At 42.6% G+C, this 19,538-nt stretch overlaps 1 protein-coding gene across 2 annotated transcripts in view; it reads right to left on the reverse strand.

Moving 5' to 3' along the window:
* Window positions 1-19,499, reverse strand: part of hdhd2 (haloacid dehalogenase-like hydrolase domain containing 2) — a 40,098-nt gene extending 20,599 nt beyond the window's left edge. Inside the window, exons 1-2 of one of the 2 annotated variants that reach the window (XM_020528821.2) lie at window positions 19,326-19,499; window positions 11,514-11,959 (exon numbers count right to left, since the gene is read on the reverse strand). The gene's annotated coding sequence lies outside the window, so the exon portion shown is untranslated. The other variant, XM_020528819.2, reaches the window with a different exon arrangement.
* Window positions 19,500-19,538: the final 39 nt, after the last annotated feature.

The raw sequence follows: 19,538 nt of genomic DNA on the forward strand, positions 1-19,538 counted from the left end.
ATGGTTTAATAAACCCTCTATAAAGGTCACCCCTCAGACAAGTAAAACATGAACAATGAGATCTCCTGCTAATCACCACGTACAGCCCCCTGGCTGATGAATCACCACTCCTCCATGTTGAACACTATTTAGCAGAATCTGGATTAGGATCTCAATGTCCATCACAAAGCGTGGCTCGGCAAAGGCACTCCTGACCTAGCTGGGCAAGAACTTTTCATCTGCTGGACTGGGTCTGCAGTAGGTAATGAGAGTAACAAGGAGCATGGACCTCATTCTCAGCAATCTACTCATCACAGATGCACCGTTACATTACGATATCATCAGGAAGGACCAGCACACAATCTTGTGGAGACCAAGTCCTGTCTTAACATTGAGGATACCCTAAATACATTGTGTTGCATTACCACCATGCTAAAGGGGATAGACTTTGAACATATCTAGCAACTCCAAACTTGGAAACTATGAGGTGCTGTATGTCATCAGCAGTAGCAGAACTATACTGAACCACTATTTGTAATCACATTGCCCAGCATAGCCCCCATGCTACCATGAAGTCAGGGCAGCAACTCTGGTTCTAGAAGAAATGCAGGACAGCGTGGCAGCAAAAACACGAGATGTGTCAAGCCAGAGAAGCTACAACACTAAACTACTTGTGTGTCAATAAGATTATGCTGCGAATAATAGCGTTAGAGTCATACAGCACAGAAACAGACCCTTCGGCCCAACTTGTTCATGTCGACCAATTTTCCCAATCTAAACTAGTCCCATTTGCCTGCGTTTGTCCCATATCCTTCTAAACCTTTCCTATTCATGTACCTAGCCAAATGACTTTTAAATGTTGTAACTGTACCTGCATCTACCACTTCATCTGGCAGTTCATTCCACATATGAACCACCCGCTATGTGAAAATGCTACCTCTCTCAGGTCCTTTTTAGATCTTTCTCTTCTCACCTTACAAATATGCCCCCTAGTGTTGAACTCCCCCATCCTAGGCAAAAGACCTTTGCTATTCATCTTATCCGTGTCCCTCATGATTTTATAAACCTCTAAGGTCACCCCTCAACCTCTACACTCCAGTGAAAATAGTCACAACCTTCCCTTATATCTCAAACCCTCCAGTTCCAGCAACATACTGGTAAATCTTTTCTGAACCCTCTCCAATTTAATAATATCCTTCCGATAGCAGGGCGACCAGAACCATACATAGTACTCAAAACGTGGCCTCACCCAATGTCCTGTGAACTTCAACATGACGTCCCAATGCCTACACTCAAAGGTCTGAGCAATGAAGGCAAGTGTACTAAATGGCTAAACCATCCTGTCTACTTGTGACACAAATTTCAAAGAATTCCTAGGTCTCTCTGTTCTACAACACTACCCAGGTCCCTACCATTAAATGCATAAGTCCTGCCCTTGTTTGTTTTATCAAATTGCAATACCTCACATTTATCCAAATTAAACGTCACCTGCCTTCCTCAACCCATTGACCAAACTGATCAAAATCTCTTTGTAATCTTCAATAACCTTTTTCGCTATCCACTATACTACCAGTTTTGTTGCCATCTGCAAACTTAATAACCATGCGTCCTAAATTCTCATCCAAATCATTTATATAAATTACAAACAAAAGTGGACTCAGCACCGATTCTGGTGGAACACCGCTGGTCACAGGCCTCTAGTCCGAAAACAATCCTCCACCACCACCATCTGTCTCCTACAACTGGGCCAATTTTGTATCTAATTGGCAAGCTCTCCCCAAATCCCATATGATCCAACTTTACTAATTATCCTACCATACAGAATCTTGTCAAAAGCTTTATTAAAGTCCATGTAGACAAAGTCTACCGCTCTACTGTCATCAACCTTTTTGGTTGCATCTTCAAAAAACTCAATCAAGTTTGAGAGACATGATTTCCCACGCATAAAGCCAAAATCCCCTCCAACAACTTACCCACCACTGATGTCAGACTCATAGGTCTATATTTCCCAGACTTCTCTTTATGGCCTTTCGTAAACTTAAGCACATCAGCAACCCTCCAGTTCTCCGGCATCTCACCCATGGCTGTAAATGATACAAATATCTCTGCTAGGGGCCCTGCAATTTCTTCCCTAACTTTCCACATCATCCTGGGAAACACTTGATCAGAAAGCTGCATAAACTTCCAGTAAATGTTTTTGAAGAAACCCAGCACTTCCTCCTATAATGCCCTTTTAAAGATATCAATATTAATTTCCCCGAGTTCTCTAGCCTCCATTTCTTTCTTCACAGTAAAAACTGACACAATATATTCGTTTAGTATCTCTCCCATCTCCTGTGGCTCTGCATATAGATGACCTCGCTGATCTTTAAAGGGCCCTATACTCTCCTGCTCTTAATGTACTTACAGAATCTCTTTGGATTATCCTTACCCTTATCCGCCAAGAATATCTGCTATCCCCTTTTAGCCACCCTGATTTCCCTCTTAAGAATGCCCCTATACCCCTTATACTCTTCAACAGATTCACTTAATTCTAGTTGTCCATACCTAATATTTGATTCCTTCTTATTCTTGACTGGAGCCTCAATACCTTTGTTCATCCAAAGTTCCCTATTGTTACCAGTCTTACCCTTCACTCTAACAGGAACATAATTCTTCTAAACTCTTATTATCACATTTTTGAAAGCCTTCCACTTGCCAGTTGTTCCTTTACCTCGAACAGTCTACTCCAATCAACTCTTGAAAGTTCCTGTCTCCTACCATCAAAATTTGCCTTACTCGAATTAAGAACTTTAACTTTTATACAAGGCCTATCCTTTACCATAACTATTTTAAAACTAAAAGAATTATGATCACTGATCCCAAAGTGTGCCCCCACTAACACTTCAGTTACTTGTCCTCCCTTATTTCGCAAGAGGTTCTTCTCTAGTAGGTACATCTACATATTGATTAAAAAAAAAATTTCTTGAATACATTTAACGAATTCCTCACCCTCCAAGCTCCTAACACTATGGAAGTCCCAGTCTATGCTTGTAAAGTTAAAATTAAGTAACCCCTCAACCAATGGATCAGATCCAAGCTCTGCAGCCTTGCCACATTTTAGTTTATATTCATTCATGGGATATGGGTGTCACTAGTTGGGCCAGCATTTATTGCTCATACCTAGTTGCCCTTTAGAAAGTAGTGGTGAGTTGCCCTTTTGAATCACTGCAATGCATCTGGTGTACACACACAATGCCTTTTAGGGAGGGGTTCCAGAATTTTGGCCCAGCATCAGTGATGGAATGGCATTCTATTTCCAAGTCATGGTGAGGGGTTAACTTGCAGGTGGTCGTGCGCCATGCATCTGCTGCCCTTCCACTTCTAAGTGGTAGTGGTCACATGTTTGGAAGGCCAAGTTGGAACTGCCTTGGTGAATTTCTGTAGTGCATCCTGTAGATGGTACACACTGCTGGCACTGAGCATCAGTGGTGCAGTGAGTGAATGTTTGTAGATGTGCTGTTTGCAGGCTGCTCTGTCCTGTATATTGTCAAGCTTCTTGAGAGTGATGTTGAGGTGCACTCATCCAGGCAAGTGGACAGCATTCCATCATACTCCTGACTTGGGCTTTATAAAAGACAGAAAAAGCTTTGGAGAGTCTGGAGTTAAACTGCAGAATTCTAAACCTGGTCTTATAGTGACAGTATTTATATGGCTAGTCCAGTTCAGTTTCTGGACAAGGACAGCACCCAGGATGTTAACAGTGGGGATTCAGCAATGGCAATGCCATTAAACATCAAGGAGTGATGGTTAGATTTTCTCTTGTTCAAAATAATAATTGCCTCAAATTTATGTGGCATGCATATGACTTGCCACTTGTCAGCCCAGGCCTGGATATAGACCATGTCTTGCAGTCCATGTCTTAACACAACTTCAATATCTAAGGAGTCATGGAAGGTGCTGAACATTGCACAGTGAACTTCTAATCTTCTGATGAAGGGAAGGTCATTAATGAAGCAGATGAAAATGGCTGAGCCCAGGTCACTGATCTGCCTCCCCCTCTCTCCCTATTTATTTCAGAACACCCCTCCCCTCCCCCCCCCCCCCCCCCCCCCCCCCCACCATTTCTGATGAAGGGTCTAGGCCCGAAACGTCAGCCTTTCTGCTCCTATGATGTGGCTTGGCCTGCTGTGTTCATCCCGCTCTGCACCTTGTTGTCTCTCATTACCTCAAGGAACTTTTTTTTTCCTTTATTCATTCATGGGATGAGGGTGTTGCTGGCTAGGCATTAATTGCCAACCCCTAATTGCCCAGAGGGCAGTTAAGAGGCAACCATATTGCTGTGGATCTGGAGTCACATTTAGGCCAGACTAGGTAAAGATGGCAGTTTCCATTCCTAAAGGGCATTGGTGAACTCCTGTAAAAATGTCCTGGAACTGAGATGACCGACGTCCAATGATCATAACCATCCATGCTGGGAACGATTCCAACCAGCAAAGAATGTTTCCTGTAATTACCATGGACTCTAGTTTCGCCACCCCCCCGATGCTACACATGTCAAATGCAGTCTTGATGTCAAGGAAATCACTTTCACGTCACCTCTGGAGTTCAGTTCTTTGGTCCATGTTTTGAATGAAGGCCTTAATGAGCTCAGGAGCTGAATGGTCCTGCTGGAATCAACACTGAGCACCAGTGAGCAGGTTATTATTACTGGTTTGCATCGTTGATTACCACTTCCATCACTTTACTGATGATCAAAGGACAAAACAGCTGAATGTTAGAGATGAGGTGAGAGTGCCCTTGATGTTAAGACAACATTTGGGAAAGGGCAAGAAAGTGACTTTAAGTAATGTCGTTCAGAGAACATCATTATAATGAGAGCTACACTTTGTGAAAGCACAAGTTCAAAAGTGACATTTTGGACAGAAGGGCTCTTGATTGGTAAGGAGTATATAGATGACTTCCTTTGCTCTTAACTTCAATTTCCATTAACCTTTTCGTACCCATAATGTTTTAGAGTAGTGGGATTTAGAATACTAGAATCCTTACAGTGCAGAGAGGCATTTGGCTCATTGAGCCTGCACCGACTCTAAGAACAGCAGCCCACTCAGTTCTCCACCTACCCCCCCAACCGTCCCATCCCTGTGACTCTGCATTTACCACAGCTAGCACAGGAGTGTGTGGCTATTCCGCTCTCTAATAAGTATACCATTTCGGGTACTGTTGGGAGGAATGGGGATTCAGGGAGTGGCGACAGCAACCAGGTTATTTGTACAGCAGGGAGGGTCAAAGTGTGGAAGAGCAGTAGTAATAGGGGAGTCTATAGTCGGGGCACAGATAAACGTTCCTATGGCTGCAAAAGAGACTCCGGGATGGTGCGCTGCCTCTCTGGTGCCAGGATGTGAGTGGCATGGGATATTCTCAAAAGGAGGGTGGGCAGCCAGATGTCGTAGTACATATTGGTACCGATGACATAGGCAGTAAGAGAGATAAGGTCTTGCAAAGGGAGTTCACAAAGTTAGGTAGTAAATTGAAAAGCAGAACCTCTAGGGTTGTAATCTCAGGATTACTCCGTGCCATGTTCCAGTGATGCTAGGAATAGGAAGATTGTACAGTTAAATACGTGGCTAAAGAGCTGGTATAGGAAGGAGGGCTTTAGATATGTGGATCATTGGGGTGTTTTCCAATGCAGGTGGGACTTATAAAAGAAGGATGGGTGGCACCTGAACAGGAGTGGCACCAATATCCTGGCAGGGAGGTTTGCTACTGCCATTCAGGAGGTTTAAACAAGTGTGATGGGGAGGTGGCAGCTTAACATTCTAGGATTTAGATGTCTCAGGCAAGATACAGAAGGATGTAAAGGTGGGACGGTGGGGGGAGGGATTTGTGTTATTGAATAGGGAGAATATCACAGCTGTACTAAGGAAGGACACCTTGGAGGGCTCATCCAGTTAGACCATATGGATGGAGCTCAGGAATAGAAAGGGTACAAACACTTGATGGGGTTGTCCTACAGGCCTCCCAACAGCCAGTGGAAGGTAGAGGAAGAGATTATTGAGAAATGCAAAAACAACAGTGTTGGTGTCGTGGGTGATTTTAACTTCCCTTTTCTTGACTGGGACTCCCTTAGTGCCAGGGACTTGGACTGGGGGGTAAGTGGGACTTGTTCAGTGTGCCCAGGACAGTTTTTTTGAAACAAAATATAAATAGTCCAACTGGGGAAGGGAACCTACTATACCTGTTATTGGGGAACGAACCCAGCCAGGTGATTGAACTTTCAGTGAGGGAGCATTTCAGGAACAGTGACCATAATTCCCGTAAGTTTTAAGTTACTTATGGATAAGGATAAGAGTAGTCCTTGAGTGAAGGTATAAACTGGGGGAAGACTAATGACCACAATATTAGGCAGGAAATGTGGAATATAGATAAGGGTCAGCTGTTTGATGGCAATTCCACATCTGCCACATGGGAATTGTTTAAAGGCCAGTTGATTAGAGTTCAGGACCGGCATGTTCCTGTGAAATGAAGGATAAGGATAACATGATTCGGGGACCTTGGATAAGAAATTTAGAGCTCAGTCAAAAAGAAAAACAAGGCATACATAAGATTTAGGAAACAGAAGATAGACATAGCCTCCAGGAATATGAAGATAGCAGGGAAGAACTCAAACATGGAATTAAGAGGGCTAAAAGGGGCCTTGAAATGTCTTTGTCAAACCCTTATACATAAATAAGGGAACAAGAGGGTAGCCAGGGAAAGGGTAGGTCCATTCAAAGACAAAGGAGGAAATGTATGCATGGAGCCAGAGGAAGGGGATGGTCATTATTGCAAACTTTGCATCAGTATTCACAAAGAACGACATGGTAGATAGTGATTCTCAAGAGGGGTATAAACCACAGCATATTAATGTTAAAAAAGCTGGTGGTGTTGGGTGTTTTGAAAAGCATTAAGTTAGACAAGTTCCTGGAACCTGATGGGATCTATCCCAGAATACTGAGGGAGCTGAGGGAGGAAATTGCTGGGGTCTTGCACAAAATCTTTGTAACCTCTTTAGTCACAGGAGAAATTCCAGAGGATGGAGAATAGCTGATGTTGTTCCTTTGTTTAAAAAGGGCAACAGAGATAATCTGGGAAATTACAGGCCGGTGAGCCATATGTCAGTGGAAGGGAAATTATTGGAGAAGATTCTTAGGAACACGACTTACTCACTTTTGGGAAAATATGGACCTATTAGTGATAGGCAGCATGGCTTTGTGTGGAGGAGGTCATGTCTCACAAAGCTGAGGTTAGGGCAATGGATGTTGTCTACAAGGCCTTTGAAAAGGTCCCTCATGGTAGAATTATATAGGTGAAGTCACATGGGATCTGCGGTTAAGGTGGATACAGAACAGGCTTGGTCATGGAAGACAGAGATGAAAAGGTATTCTTCTGATAGGAGATCTGTGACGAGTGATGCTCCACAGGCATCAGTGCTGGGACCCCTGTTTCTTATAATCTACACAAATAACTTGGAGGAGACGTAGGTGGTTTGAATAGTTTAAATTTGCAAACGACATGAAGATTGGGGGAGCTGTGGATAGGGAGGAGGATTGCCAGAGAATAAAGCAGGAGATAGATAGGCTGGGGATTTGCGTAGAGAAATGGCAGATGGAATTCAATGCAGACAAATGCAAGGTGATCCATTTTGGAAGATCTAATACAATAAATGGCAGAAGGCTAAGAAGCATTAACACACAGAGGGATCTAGACAAACAGGTCCACAGTTCTCTGGAAGTAGCAACACCAGTGGACAAGGTGATAAAGAAGGTGTATAGCATGCTTACTTTCATCGATCAGCATTTAAAATATAACAATTGGCAAGTCATGTTGCAGCTATATAGAACTTTAGTTAGGCCACATTTGGAATACTGTGTACAGTCCTAGTCACCATACTACCAGACGGATTTGGAGGTTTTGGAGCGGGTACAGAAATGGTCTACCAAGATGTTGTAGGGTATCAGCTATGAGATTAGCTATGGAGAGATTAGACAAACTTGGTTTGTTTTCACTTGAACACCGGAGGCTGAGGGGTGACCTGACAGAAGTTTACAAATTTATGAGGCATGGAAAGATGTATGTTTGGAGTCTTTTTCCCAGGGTGAAGGGACATAGGTTGGAAGGAGATATGAGAGGCATTTTTTTTTTTTAAAATACACAGAGGGTGAGAAGTGCCTGGAATGCATTGCCAGAGGAAGTGGTAGCAGCAGATACAATAGCAAAGTTTAAGAGGCATCTTGACAGATACATGAATAGGCAGCCAATAGTGGGATATGGACTATGAAGAGGCAAAAGATTTCTTTTTATTCATAAGGGTGAGGGCATCGCTGGCTAGGCAGCATTTATTGCCCATCCCTAATTGCCCAGAGTTAAGAGTCAACCACATTGCTGTGGGTCTGGAGTCACATGTAGGCCAGACCAGGTAAGGATGGCAATTTCCTTCCCTAAAGGACATTAGTGAACCAGATGGGTTTTTCCAACAATCGGCAATGGAATTATGGTCATCATTACATTCTTAATTCCAGATATTTATTGAATTCAAATTCCACCATCTGCCATGGCAGGATTCGAACCCGGGTCCCTAGAACATTATCTGGTCCCTGGATTAACAGTCCAGCGAAATTACCACAAGGCCATCGCCTCCCCCTTTGTAGTTTAGAATGGCATCATGTGTCGGCACAGGTTTGGTGGGCTGAAGGGCCTGTTCCTATGCTGTACTATTCTTTGTTCTAAGTTCAGAAGTAGACAATCAAGCCTGCTCTGCCATACAATAAGATCATGGGTGATGTATTTGTTTCAAATTCTGTATTTGCACCTACTCCTGATATCTCATGATTTCCTTGCCTAAAAGGAATCTATCTATTTCCATCTTCAAAATATTCAATGACCCCACTCCTTCCACCTTCAGAGGCAGAATTCCAAAATTGCACAACTGATTCTCCTCACCTCTTTCCAAAAGGACCCCTAATTTTAAAACTAGTTCGAGACTCACCCACTGAAGTTAACATTCTTTTCACGTCCATCTTTTGTTCAACTTAGCTCTGAAGGGTCACTGGACCCGCAATGTTAACTCTGATTTCTGTCAATAGATGCTTCCAGAACTGCAGAGTTTTTCCAGCAATGTCTGTTTTTGTGATTCAAATCCTTCTGCTCAGAATTCTGCAATCATTCTCATGTAAATAATAGTCTGCTTTTAATAGTCCTACCAAAATGAATAACTTCATATTTTCCCATATTATACTCCAGATTTTCGCCCACTCAATCAGCCTATGCACCTGCAACTTCCTTGTGTTTTTTTCACAATTATCTTTGTGTTACCTGCAAACTTAGCTACCATGCCTTCACTCCCCAATCATATAGACAAATGCTCAACAGGATAATGCAATGTAAAAATCATATATTTGATACCCCAATTAAGGAGCTAAAGGGCACATATTCTTGGTTGTGAAGTGCAAGTTCAGAGTCAATATTAGTAAATTTTTCAATAAAAGAAGCAAATCAACATCTGGGACAGGCCAAGTGCAGGGAAATACAGTTAGCGTGGATGGACATTTTGGTCAGCATGGACCTGTTTGGGTCGAAGGGCCTGCCTCCGTGCTGTAGAATCTATGACTCTATGATTGGAAAGCCAGAAAGTAGATGCTGCAGTAAGAAGATGGTAGGATTCAATGAAATCAAGTTGTGTACAATTCTGGTCACCCTGCCAAAGGAATGTTATTATTAAATTGGAGAGGGACCTGAGGGGCAATTTTTTTCCCCACAGAGGGTCATTTGTACATGAATAAACTGCCAGAGGAACTGGTAGATGTAGGTACAGTTATAACATTTAAAAGACATCTGAACATGTACATGAATAAGAAAGGTTTAGAGGGATATGGGCCAAATGCAGGCAAATGGGACCCGTTTAGTTTGGGAAATCTGGTCAGCATGGACAACTTGGACCAAAGGGTCTGTTTCTGTGCTGTATAACTCTATGACTATACGTTGATCAAATTTCTTTCAACTTTTCAAGATGTGAAAGATACTGCTAAGATTAATTTCTCTTGCCCATCCCCAGTTGCCCAAAGGTGGTGATGGTGGCCTTTCTCCTTTGGCTGTTAATAGTCCTGTCTTCTGTCACATTTACAAAATCTTCCAAGTATTATTAATTTAAATAATATAGCAAAGTCTATTTAGCCAATCAAGCTTTTAATTACTCTTTTAATGACTTGCCTTATTTACCCAAAGAATGTCATTCCTCATAGCTAAATTCATGATGTGAGCAATCTATTTAATGGATTTTACAATTTTGCACTGCATTATGTAAAAAAATCAGAACTTTTCTCCTAATCAGTCGCTCCAATAATCCTTCAATGTTAGGATCAGTTGAAAGCCCTGTTATTGGCGTTGGTATCTGATGATTCAGACAGTCAAAAGACAGATTGCTAACGTATAGTTTTCTGTTGGAATTAGAGAGTCATACAACACAGAAACAGATCCTTCGGTCCAATTGGTCTCTGCCCAAGCAGACATCCCAATCTGACCTAGTCCCATGTGCCAGCATTTGGCCCATATCCCTCTAAACCCTTCCTATTCATATACCCATCCAGATGCCTTTGAAATGTTGTAATTGTACCCACCTCCACCACCTCATCTGACAATTCATTCCATACACATACACCACCCTCTGTGTGAAAACATTATATCCCTCCGATCCTTTTTAAAAATCTTTCCCCTCTCACCTTAAACCTGTGCCCTCTAGTTTTGCACTCCCCTACCTGAAGAAAAAGACCTATCCCCGTTCGTCCTGATTTTATAAACCTCTATAAGGTCACCTCTCAGCCTCTGATACTCTATGAAAACAAAAACTCACAGGCTATTTAGCCTCTCCCGCTAACCCAAACCACCCCCCGTCCTGGCAACATCCTCCCAAATCTTTTCTGCATCCTTTCAATTTTAACAACATCCTTCCTATGGAAGGGCGACCAGAATTGTACACAGTATTCTAAAAGTTGCCTCAATGTCTGTCCTGTACAGCCGCAAAATGAAGTCCCAACTCCTCTACTCAATGAAGGCAAGCATGCTCTTGAATAAAAAAAAAGCCTAGCTAATCTGTAAGTTGACATTTTTCATTTGCTTTCATGAATGGATACATCTCACGTTCAGTTGAGGTCAATCTACTTTTAAAATACTCTCCCTCTCCGCATCCCACCAAAAACTGGCTTACACTGGATCCAAACTGTATCTCAGTACATTACGTTAGAGCTCTTTAAAACGCTTTAATATAGTAAATAATTTGCATCGAATTCCTCTTCACAATTTTAAGGAAAAAAAGTTCTATTAGGTCACCTGAATCTCCTCTGCTGCAATGAAGAACTTGTGCTTGCTTATTTTTTCTTCATAAAGGTAAAATACAATGGGCTTTTTTAAAATATATACTTCTTGTAAACAAATAACCAGAGTTTCAGCAGTTAAGATAACATTGAATACAATCCTCCTCCTGGTGTCACCCTGACATCGAAGACTGTCATTCACCAAACCTGAACAGCACTTGGATTTCCGGTTGTCACTCGCTCTCGTTCCCAGGGCAACCAGCCGGCTCCAGGTCCAACCCGGCCCCGGCCCCGCCCCCTCCTCGGTTTCGGGGTCGCGGCCCTTTCGGCCTGTATCAATCTTTTATCACTTCATTTATTTTCCATTTAAAGTTTAAATTACGTCGGTCACTGGCGTTTATTAAACAGTTTACAGGAATGTGCTTTTTTCCTCTCTCTGTGACTATTCACGGGCATGCCAACGAAACGGACCTCTGGGCGGAGTCAGAAGAATCGTGAAGACTCAGCAAAGTCAAGATGAACCTTTGTTGGGAAGGAGTGACCTCCGAGCTCGGATGGGAGGACTCATAATGGTTACTGTCCTGTTACTGCTTTCGTAATGCCAGGCTGATGTTTTGGGACATCAGTTCAAAATTTCATGGCAGACGGTGAAGCTTGAATTTAATAAAACAAAACTAGAATTAAAGTCCACTCTAATGAGGACTAGTCCCCTTAGAAACAAAATCTGGTTCAGTATATGTCCTCTAGAGATAAAAAAAAATTTGCCCTCCTTAACTGTTCTGGCCTATAGGGTACAGCCTATGTTAATGTGGTTGACTGCCCTTTGAAATAGTGTAAAAAGGCAAACAGTTCAGGCGGGTGGGCAGTGAGCCAAAGATGGAGGGTTGTGGCAAAATCAGAACTGGGCTAATTAATTATTTCATTTAAACATTCATATTTGATCTCAAGCATGATTAATTTTAACTTGTATACCTTTATGAGAAACACTACTCTAACTTAACATAGCATTTTATTTAGTTTTATATTGGTTGTGTGAAACAAAATGTTACTAGACAGATTGCCAGTGTGCTCCTACATTTTTACATTAAGAAAGACCACCACATTACTGACAAGAGATTCGAGGGGATCCTTCAGAAGTGCAGAATGCACTCTGGGCTAGTTGGAGAAAATCATATCACACCCCTTTTGTGGCACAGTCGTACTTGTCATACTCTGTGATTTAAATATCCAGCATCACAGACAGCCACTTTGTCAGGTCCTGTGAAATTGTACTTGTGTTAAGTGTAACGTTAGGGTGCAAGGTTAGGACCATGTAATTATTATGCCAGGGCACAAAGTCAGAAGAGGCTAAGTAGGTGATGGAGCATGTTTGGAGTGTACAGGGGTTATCAGCTTTGGCGGGGTTGGTTGTCAGATTACAGTGGTAAGGTGTGTAAGGGGTTGGGGGAAGTACAGTCAGAGCTGTTGAATGGTAAGAACAAAGAACGTACACCACAGGAACAGGTCCTTATACCCACCAAGACTATGCATGATGCCTTTCTAAACTAAAAACATTTTGCCACACACAGTCCATATCCGTCAATAGAATGGAATACCATGCCTTTTCATATATTCATATATCTGCCAAGATGTCTCTTAAACATTGCTTTTATACCTGCCTGAGAAGAGATCTGAATTTGGTGATGGGTGGGTAAGTTCCTGGATTTTTGTCTGTAAGGTGCAGGATCAGTTTGGTAGTTATCCAGGAGGTGGACCAGGTTTTTAAATTGTTTAACTTTTCATGGATCCCAATTTAATTACCTGCAGCAGAACGCTCTGAATTCTGCAATATAAGTGGATACTCTAAGGTTTTTGAGTAGATTTGTAGCTCGGGTTGTGGATATTATGGTTGGTTGGCTCACCAAGCTGGTTCATTGTTCTGCAGACGTTTCATTACTCTGCTGGGCAACATCTTCAGTGCAGCCTCTGATGAAGTGCTGTTGTGTTTTCCCACCTGTTATTTAAACTCTGGTGTCCGTTGAGCTGGGTTACCTCACTTACGGTTTTCCTTCACAGTGGAGTATATATAGGGTCCAGCTCCATGTGTTTGTTGATGGCTTTCTTTGTGGAGAACCAGGCCTCTAGGAATTTCCATCCTTGTCTCTGCTTGGCCTGTCCCAGGATCCTGGTGTTGTCCTAATCAAAGCAGTCGTTTTCCTTATCCATGTGGATGGAGATGAGAGTGTATTGGTCGTGTCTTTTTGTTGCCAGTTGATGTTGATGCGCATGTACTCTTGTGGCTAATTTTCTTCCTGTCTATCCAATGTAATGTTTGTTGCAGTCTTTGCAGGGAATCTTGTATATAACGTTGGTCCTGTCCATAGTGGGTAAGGGGTCTTTGGTTTGGGTGCTACTGTGATGCCCAGTGGTCATAAGAGTCTTGTGGTCAGTTCAGATGTGTTCTTGATGTAAGGTAGCATGATGAGTGTGTCGGGGCATGCAGTATCTTCCAGGTGTCGTTTGTGTAATAGGCATATTCTGACCCAGTTGTTTGGGCGTCTGTTGTCTTTGAATACTTGGAGGAGGTACTCTTCTTCTTTTTGGCGTAGTTCTGGGTTGCTGCAGTGTGTTGTTGCCCGCTTAACTAGAGTTTTCACGCAACTTCGTTTGTGGGTGTTAGGGTGGTTGCTGTTGAAATTCAGTACTTGGTTAGTGTGTGTGGCTTTCCTGTGTACCTTTGTTAGGAATTCCCCGTTGGTCCTGTGTTCCACCATGACGTCAAGAAATCATAGAATCATAGAATTCCTACAGTGTGGAAACAGGCCCTTCGGCCCAACTAGTCCACACTGACCCTTGGAGCATCCCACCCAGACCATCCCCCTATAAACCCCTAATGTACACATCCCTGAACACTACGGGGCAACTTAGCATGGCCAATCCACCTAGCCTGCACATCTTTGGATTGTGGGAGGAAACTGGAGCACCTGGAGGAAACCCATGCAGACACGGGGAAGATGTGCAAACTCCACACTGTCGCCCAAGGGTGGAATCGAACCTGGGTTCCTGGCGCTGTGAGGCTGCAGTGCTAACCACTGGGCCACTGTGCCATCCTTGGAGGTGTTTGTCCTTTTCCTCTTCCTTGGTGAATCTGATCCTGGTGAGAGTGTTGTTTATTAGTTCGCGTGTCTCCTCTAGTTTGGTCCGTTTAATAATTACAGAGGTGTCGTCCACGTCTCGTATCCATAGTTTTGGTTGGATTAGCGGAAGGGCTATGCTTTCGAGTGTCTGCGTCACCACTTCAGCTATTAGTCCGGAGATAGGTGATCCCATGTGTGTCCCGTTGATCTGTTCATGTATTTGCCCGTTAAAGGTAAAGTGGGTAGTGAGGCATAGGTCCAGTAGCTTCAGCATGTTGTCTGTGGAGATGGTGTCACTCGGGTCTTGTTCTTGTTTGAGTAGTGTTGCCAGTGTTTCTCTTGCTAGTGGTATGTCTATCGATGTGAATAGGGCAGTAATGTCAAACGATACCATGGCCACGTCATCATCTATTCTTATGTCCTTGATGGAATTGAGGAACTCTTGGGCTGAGTGGATTGAGTGGAGTGACTTGCTGACTAGGTGCTTTAGTCTCCTTTGTAACTCCTTGGCTAATCTATGTGCTGGCGTGCCTGGCAGGGAAACTATGGGTCTGAGGGGTGTTTCCGGTTTGTGTACCTTCGGGAGGCTGTAGAATCGGGGGGTGTTAATTCCTTCTGGTTTCATTCTTAGGTAGTCTGTTTTGTTGATTTGTCCAGTTTGTTTGAGTCTCTTTAGTGCGTTGAGAATCTTGTTGCCCAGTTGTGGTGTCGGGTCTATTTGCACTTGCTGGTATGTGCTCTCGTCGGCCAGTAGTGTCTGTGCTTTGGAGAGGTAGTCTTGTTTATTTAGCATTACCGTCAGACATCCTTTGTCTGCTGGTAGTATTACGATGTTTTTGTCCTTTTTCAGTCTTTCTGGGGCCTTCCTTTCTGATGTGGTAAGAGTGTTAAGTTTGGTCCTTCTGGTCAGTGTCGGGATCATTGTCTGTCTTATGGCTTGTTGTGTTTCTTCATTGATGCCGTTGGTCTTCAGTGTGGCTTCTAGTGAGGCTAGAAATTCTGTCTATTTGGCGTCTCTGTGGTTGTAGTTGAATCCGCGAATTAGGACAGCTTTCCCTGCGTCTGTCAGTTTCCTGTCTGAATGGTTTCTTATCCAGGTGTCTGCTCTGTTGTTGTTGTTTTGGTAGGTTAGTTTGGCTAGTTTCTCCTGAAGGATCTGTCTTTTCTTCGCTCTTGTAGTCTGTTGACTGATGTCAATGACTCGTTCTGGGTCAGTTATCCAGTCCTGGTTGGTAGCGTTTAGGAATAAAGTTTTTTGGCACGTAATTTCTCTGTCATATCTGTGGAGCCGGTTGTGTGCGTCACTGATCATTACCTTCACCATCTAGCGGCCATTGTGTTCTGCCGTCCTGCGAGCTTGTGGGTTGTTGATAGGGGAGTTTGTATCTCACACTGCATGGTAATACTTGGTTCCTGAGGCATCCATGTAGGAAGTAGAGTTGTTTGCAGGTAGCGCTGTCATTTGGTGCAGTTTTCCCATTTTCGTGCCAATCTGAGTGTACTTCGCCCATAGGTCTCTAAGATTTTTGAATAGATTTGTAGCTCGGGTTGTGGATGTTGTGGTTGGTTGGCTCGCCGAGCTGGTTTGCTGTTCCGCAGACGTTTTATTACCCTGCTGGGTAACATCATCAGTACAGCCTCTGATGTATTTTCCTGCCCGTTATTTAAACTCTGGTGTCCTTTGAGCTGGGTTATCTCACTTGCAGTTTTCCTTCGCAGTGGAGTATATATAGGATTTAGCTCTGTGTTTATTAATGGCCTTCAGTGGATACTTTCAGAAGATTCCAGGTATAGGGAAATTATGTATCAGAAAATTCAATTTCCTGAGCAATTCCGTCAGTGTCTACATTGGCAATTCCACAGGACCTTGATATGTAACTCCCATCTACGCTGCAAAAATGACTATGCAGCTATTGGAAAATCCGGGCCAATCTCATTTAAATTTTAATTCCTTTTCCCTCAAAATTTATCACTTTACTGGATTCTGCTTCCATTACTGTCTTTGGTAAACTATTACATGTCCTAACAAGTCCCACCTGCTTGAGAGGTGTGATACAACATGCCTGAACAGGTTGATTAGGAAAATATCGACTTACATAGAAAATAATTCTTCTAGGTGTCCCCTTTATCCTTACAGTGATGATTTTAAGTTGATGCTTTCTGGTCACCCTGAAAGTCCCCTTATTGCCATAAATATTATTGTCCTCTGATGTAAGATGACTTTTTATTTTGAACTAATTGATAGGGTTGCAGAATTTGTCTTTTGTGGATAAAAATCCTACCTTTCACTAAGAGACTATCTGAAAATTAATACATTTTGTAAAGCAGTTCTTGTTGCTCATCCATAATCTTTCTTTCACTGGTATCTTTAATGCCAACTTTAGAGTTCTAGTTGCAGATTTCAGTACTATTCCTCACTCTGAATTACTTTGAAGAATGAAAATTCGTTTATTAAACTTTGAGGGTGCCTGACAACTTGTATTATCATCATCTTTAATGAACGCATTGGGACAAGTTATGGCATACCACCAGGGCGGGTGGGGCTTGAATCTGGTCAATCTAGCCCAGGGGTAGGGACAATACCACTGTACCATAAGTCCCCTCTAATTTAAATTCCACTGGCAGTCATGATGTGATTTGAACCCTTGACCACAAAGATTAGCCTGGGCCTCTGGATTAGCAATGCAGTGATATCCTTACAACACCATCATCTCCCCTAAGTTTTTTAATCAACTGTTCAGACATGTATAACACATTTCCTTTTGCACACGCTCTGTAGCTATTCACAGTAAAGCTATAATTAAAGGGGCAGCGTGGTGGCTCGGTGGGTAGCACTGCTACCTTCTAGCGCCGGAGACCCATGTTTGATTCCACCCTCAGGTGACTGACAGCATGGAGTTTACACATTCTCCCTGTCTGCCTTGGCTTCCTCCAGGTGCTCCGCTTTCCTCCTGCTGTCCGAAGATATGCGGGTTAGGTAGATTGCTGTGCTAAATTGCCCATAGTGTCCAAGCATGGGCAGGCTAGGTGGGTTAGCCATGGGAAATGCAAGGTTACAGGGTCTGGGTGGGATGCTCTTCAGAAGGGCAGTGTGGACTTAAAATTGAGGCATTACTTAACCAGGAGCCTAGGTAGGTCAGCGAGCACAAAATTGATTGACAACTGGACTTCGTACAAATTAAAACAAGGGTAACAGAATTTTGGATAACCTCAAGTTTGAAGAGAGTTACTGGCCAAGAGTGAGTTGAATGATCAAGTTGATTTGGTGGTAGACAGTAAAGAAGGTTATCTAAGATTATAAAGGGATCTTGATCAATTGGGCCAATGAGCTGTTAATTTAGATACATGTGAGGTGTTGCATTTTGGTATGATGAAGGGCACAGTAAATGGTAGGACTGTGGGTAATGTTGTAGAACAAAAAGACCTAAAGGTTTAAGTACACAGTTCATCGAAAGTTGCATCAGAGGTAGACAAAGTGGTAATGGCAACGTTTTGAATGCTTCCTCTCATTTCTCAGACTATTGAGTATTGAAGTTGGGATGTCAGGTTGCAGTTTTACAGGATGCTGATGAGGCCACTTTTGGAGTAGAATAAGAATTAGAATTAGGTTTATTATCACAAACACTCAAGTACACAGATACATGAGTACGGTGGGTGAAAAGTGTACAAAGTTGCATTTTCCAGTGCCAACCTAGGTACAAAATCATAGGTATAAATTAGAAAAATTAAAAATTAAAGAGATCAGCATTACAGTCCTGTAAAGCAGGTACAAAGATACCTTAGGTGCAAAATCTTAGATATAAATTACAAAAATAAAGAAATGAAGGTAAAAATCAGCATTACAGTCCTTCTAAAGCAGGGAGTCCATGCTGGACTTCACCTTGAGGCCAAGAGTCTGGACTGGGCTTCCTTGAGAAGGTTGGCAGTCCATGCTGTACAGTGTAGCTGTGGTCGTCCTGCTACAGGAAGGATATTATTAAATCGGAGAGGGTGCAGAAAAGATTTACAAGGAATTTAGAAGGATTGAAGGATTTGAATTATAAGGAGAGGCTGGATAGGTTGGGACTTTTTCCACTGGAGCATAGGAAGTTGAGGGTTGACCTTTTTGAGGTTTATAAAATCATGAGGGGCATAGATAAGGTGAATAGCAAAGCTTTCTTTCCCTAGGGTTGGGAGTTCAAAACTAGACGGCATTATTTTAAGGTGAGAGGAGAAAGATTTAAAAGAGACCCGAGGAGCAGCTTTTTCACACAGAAGGTGGTTCGTGTGTGGAAGAGGAAGTGGTCGATGCAGGTACAGTTACAACATTAAAGAGACATTTGGATAAGTACATGAATTTGAAAGGTTTAGAAGGATATGCGCCAAGTGCAGGCAAATGGGACTAATTTAGTTTCAAAAACTTGGTTGGCACAGACTACTTGGACGGAAGGGTCTGTTTCTGTGCTGTATGACTTGATGAGTGGTGACAAAAGTATAGATGAGAGTTTTGGCAGTAGGTCAGGTGAGGTAGTAGTAGACCTATGCAGAGTTAAAGAACGGAGAGAAGGTGCTGCAATTGGTCATGCAGATGTGTGGCCAAAAATTCATTTCAGGGTCAATATGACACTAATGTTGTGAAGTGTACAGTTCAACCTCCAGTAATTGCCAGAGGAATGGAGCCAGTGGCTAGGGAACAGAGATTGTAGAAGGGTCAAAAACAATAGTTTTATCTTCACAATATTTAACTGGAGGAAATTCGTACTTATCCAGCACAGTATACTGGTCGAGCTGTGTGATAATTTAACAGAAATGGAATGATTGGTGGTTTATCAAGTCACAGAAGACATCAGGATTTAGATTGTGCTATCATCCACATATCGAACTTCAGCACACATACCTTGTAGTCCAACTTCAGCACACATACCTTATAACCAGAGCCTTTTTTTGGTTGGTCATAAATTATTTGATTTTGTCACTTTGTTGCATTTCCTGGAAAATACAAAACTAATTGAGTCCAAGGGTCGCAATTTGTGAAATTCAACAGTAAAGCACCAAATAGACATGTTCAGTAATCTCTGGAGCAAAAATCAAATCTTCTTCAAAGTGTTCCATCCTATGTACCATCCCTCATAAATCC

The sequence above is a fragment of the Rhincodon typus genome, chromosome 1 (assembly GCF_021869965.1).
Source record: "Rhincodon typus isolate 14 chromosome 1, sRhiTyp1.1, whole genome shotgun sequence".
Lineage (NCBI taxonomy): Eukaryota > Metazoa > Chordata > Chondrichthyes > Orectolobiformes > Rhincodontidae > Rhincodon > Rhincodon typus.